The following is a 4,813-nucleotide window of genomic DNA, read 5'->3' as shown; positions in this document are numbered from 1 at the left end:
ATGATTGTGCATGTCATGGAACGTATCAATAATGCTGGGCAGTTCCTTAGTCTGAAGATTCATCTTTAGAAAAAAAAAGTGACAAAATATCAATTAAATATTGAAATTATTATTAAGATAACTAAAAACATTTCAAATTATCTATATATTTTTATTTACCGTCTTAAATCGAGCAGAAGCATAAGAGGTGGATCCATGGAGACTTGGATACTCCTGTTTTGCTCTGTTGGTAGCATTTGCCTTTAAGCATGCCATGAACTATGGAGTGGTGAAAAGGTCAACCAACTTCTGCCAACTCTCGTTGTCCATGTCCTCTGGTGGATTCTTTCTGGCTGTCTCGATATCATCATACCCTCCATGTTCATCGAAGTGTTTTTTCTTGCGACCTTTTCTATCCTTGTAGTGATCGTGAAACTCTCACTCAATCCTAGTCTCTATTAGTCGCCACTCAGGGAGAGCTCAGAGAAGAATGGAAAATTCCTTAAAATAAAATTAAACTTGTTAAAATTTTGAAATTATAAAAAAAATTACATGTGAATAAGTTAATAAATTTACCTCAATCTTTTGCATCAATCCTATCTTGTACTCATCCGGATGACTCTGCCATAAGTCATAATATAACAGGACATCGTGACCAATAAGGTTACCAATAAGTCTTGTGACACTACAAGAAAAAACAGTATTCATAACACTTAAAAACTGCTAACCGGGAGTATTGATAACACTTCTGAAAATGCTAACATAGCCCATGTTAATAAAAGTCCTGTCTTTTCTATAACAGTATTCGAATGTTATGTTCGATGTTATCTTAAACTATTCAATAACACATTTTTAGTTGCTATAATATTCAAATAATAACATTTAGTTAGAGTATTTGATTATAAATTTGGAGTTTAATCTTATACTTTATGCATAACACTTTTCCATTGTTACATTTGATTATTTTGATAGTATTTTTAGTTTGTTATATTATATAAATCATAACGATTTGTTATGCTTATAATATATTTTTAAATCATAACATATTAAAAGTCTAGTAATAAAATTTTGTTACTTTAGTGTGGATAATATATTTTAAATTTTATTTTGATAAGTATACTTATAAGGTTTTTTTTTAATTAAAAGATTTTCATTATTGTATTTTGATACAAAAAATTAAAATTAATCATAAAATGTAATTCTCAATAGATTGATAAACCACAAGTATTACATTAAACAATAACTAATTCAAACCATGAATATGTCTACTTCATGAGATCTTAGTTCTAACTTAAATTTGAAAGCATAACATAATAAAGTTATATAATCTTGAACATTTTTTACTTTAAAAATGAAAAACAGAAACATTACAAGATACACAAAAGTAAACCATGCATGAAACTTGCTCCATCCTTCAATTCATCATCCAACCAATTACTTGTTGTTGAAGTTGTTTGTTGCCATCTGAAGCTCTCTAAATTGAAATCTCCTCAGGTTTCCAAGGCGAACCTCCTCATGATGTTGCTCTGAAATTTTTTAAAGCCTACAACTGTTAATCTCTTCTTCTTCTGTTTCTTTTTTAATGATATTGCTTAAAAAATGAGTTAGGTTTACTAACCGTTGACATCAAAGAAAATTTGCTGGTTGTGTCTGTACCTCCACCAAAGAAGGAAACCAAACCCAAGAATTAGTAGACAAATGCAGCCCAGGCTTGAAGCAAAAGACAAATAGATGAAAATTAGAGAGATTAAGAAATCATTATCAGCCACAAACATGACCAAAGTATATCAAGTTGTTAGAAAATAAACAAAGAACTTGTCAAAGTAGTAGGCATATCAGTATCTCCCATGCCTTTACTTTAAAAAATAAAGGTACATGGTATCAATGGAAGTGAGCTAAAAAATTCACCACCAACCATCTGTAATGAGCTAATAATACCATACTCATATGAGAGTTATAAATGCTAACTTCACCCTACACTACTTGCAAGAGCTTAAGATCATACCTCTATGGGAGTAAGCATCTTCTTTTCACTGTTCTTGTCGTATTTCTGTTTTTTCGTACCTGCTTTTAATCCCTGCCAAGGAAGACTAGTAAAGAAAATAAGTAAATAATATGGTGAAACAGAGCAATGAAACAAAGGAAAATGGATTTCAGCATATCACATAAGTATCCAACCTTCCCCTCAAAAAATACATAAGCACATAACCAAGAGACTCCAAATCATCTCTTCTGCTTTGCTCTGCATAAAGATTACATTCACAATTACATAAAGCCCAAAAGTCTCAAGCATTACAGGGAGAAACAAATAACATATTCTCTAATTAGGAATTATTAATGGCTCACCAACTCCAAGGTGAGTGTTAACACTTGCATAACAAGTTGTTCCTGTGAGATTCTTGTTTTCCCTGAAGCAATAAATTAACATAATGATCAGAAATTTGAAGGTTCAAGCAAATTTGGATCCAAGAACACAAAATTGATAATGAGAAACACATAAGTATCACCCTAATGTTTGCCCAAACCAATCTAAAAACTTGTTATTTAATATTAACATTTATAAGTTAAAACCCAGCACAGTGATAATCATTACACATGATATAAACACCTTCCACTTTACTTAAGACCATAATATTTCTCAAATATCTGTTACCTGTATGGAATGTGCTTGTGCGTCTGAAGATCGCTATACTTTTTTGCAAGACCATAGTCTATGATATATACCTGCAATAAAGATTAAAAATAAAATTAAAAAACAGTGTTAGGTTGTCCCAACATCAAACTGTGAATTAATTATTCTAGCTTTGATAGATAGCATAACCAGGGTTTGGTTTAGCCACCATTAAACAACAGAAAAATAAAATAAAAAAACAAAAACAAAATGGAACCCATGGCACCTCAACCTAAATCATTTACTATAAATAAGAATTCAGGCATACAATGGAACCATGAAACACACAAATTTTACTAAAAGGAGCAAGAAAATTTCTTGAGCTTGTGAAATAGAAGTACCAGAATAGAAGACAGACCCAGATATTTAAAGCTTCTTCACTGATGAAAAGACCACAAGCAGCAGCCATAAGCAGCCAAAAGTAAATCCACCTACAATGAGATTAAAGTGAGATTAACCCCATATTTCAAAAGCACAAAACTTAACCCAATTTTTCCTTTGGGGATACATACCCTGGAGCATATTCTGGCAGAGCTATTCTGTAACCAAAAGCTTTAAAGGTGAAGCCAACAGGTGCTATGGCCATTACTGAAGGAGATGAACTATCTGAAAGAAATTGAAATCCAAGAGATGAACCAATAGCAGGCTGCTCCACCCCAATAGAGACAACTGTGACGATTGTAGCTATGCCTAGTGCAATGGCTATTTTAGCCTGAAATGAAAATTCAAAATCAGTGCTAGCATCTTTCAAGTCTCCAAGGACAAGATCATAATTTATATCATGTATGTCTGCATTCTCTTTAGGTACTTTAGCCTTGTAGTTTTCGACATCATCCTGTTGATGAATTCTTGTCCTGTGAGTTCAAAATGAAAGTTGTATCATCATTTTGAAGTTAAGTAGAATCAAAAGCTGATAGATTGTAAGAAAATCATCCAAGACTAGACATTTGAAGTTGAAATTCTTTACATGATACTAAAATAAGTTTTCTCCCATCATTTCAACTAATGAGAAGTAAGTCTAGTGGTCAGGTCCATGGTTAGCTTGTATGAAATTTGTTGAATATGTTACAGTGGCCAACATTGTAGGACTTAGCTAAGGACCCTTAAAGAAGTATAAAACTAATTTTATACTTAGATTAGAGTTAACTCAATAAAACTCTTTGAAGCTTTTATTGGAAAGTGAAATAAAGAAATGTTGTCTTCAATCATTTAGATTGAAAATTGATTGTATAGTGTAGTGACTCAAATAGCTTCAAGTGTGGATTCTTTTTTGTTAATGGAAAAATGACCATAAACACATAAAAGTTATGAAATAGAATAGTATATACAATCACTAAGTTTTACGTTAGACCAAAAGTACAAACATGCAAGATTTTCTATTCAGATAAAACACTAGAATGGAAGATGGAAAATGGCATATTATATTAATTATTAAGATATGAAGTTAAGAGATAATTCTAATGAAAAAGGGTTGTTTCCTAGACTATGAAGTATGTAGAATAATACGTACATCTGTATCCAAATTATAATCAACCACGTACCTAATTAATTATTCAGCAATGTATACATATTGCACAAGCATAATATTATAACAAAAACAAAAGTAAGAGAAGATACCTCTTGCAAATTGTTGGAAATAAAGTTTCCTTCCAATTTAAAATCTAATGAAGCCACTAAAATGAAAGCAAAATTACATGCATTTTTATATGAGTATAGTATAGAATTTTATTGAAAGAACTGTAATAATAGAAAACATTAGACCAAAAATCTGAAATTAGGCCTAAATAAACATTCCCACTATATCCAAATGTTAATAAAAACTTCTATCCATAACCCAAGATTTTAGACAAAACTAGAAAATAAATTAGATAAAATATAATTAAGTGTGAATACCTGTTGCCAATTTTTTCCTTTCTGTTTTATGTGCATCTTGTTGTTTTTTATGCTTTGTTTTCTATTTCTATTGTTGCTCTTTCCATCTGCTTAGAAAGACCAACAAGCCAAAAATGCCACAAAAGTCCAAGGCAGTATCCATATATATTCATCAAAATAAGAAAACATAACAATACAAAGTCTGTCATAGAAGAAATAAGACCAACAAGCCAAAAATGCCACAAAAGATAATGACATACAGAACATGAAAAATTTCCCACAGGCCCAAAC

General features: G+C 31.1%; 1 long non-coding RNA gene across 1 annotated transcript; it reads right to left on the bottom strand.

Moving 5' to 3' along the window:
• Window positions 1-1,970: 1,970 nt before the first annotated feature.
• LOC133794554 (uncharacterized) lies at window positions 1,971-2,836 on the bottom strand. Its single transcript, XR_009875260.1, has 3 exons — window positions 2,633-2,836; window positions 2,326-2,387; window positions 1,971-2,221 (listed from the first exon to the last, which is right to left on the bottom strand). It is a non-coding gene; the product is annotated as an uncharacterized LOC133794554 (long non-coding RNA).
• Between the last annotated feature and the right edge of the window lie 1,977 nt (window positions 2,837-4,813).

The sequence above is a fragment of the Humulus lupulus genome, chromosome 8 (genome assembly GCF_963169125.1).
Source record: "Humulus lupulus chromosome 8, drHumLupu1.1, whole genome shotgun sequence".
In the NCBI taxonomy this organism is placed as follows: Eukaryota; Viridiplantae; Streptophyta; class Magnoliopsida; order Rosales; family Cannabaceae; genus Humulus; species Humulus lupulus.
Note: the sequence above shows the minus strand (reverse complement) of the source record. Positions and strands in the feature narration are given on the sequence as shown.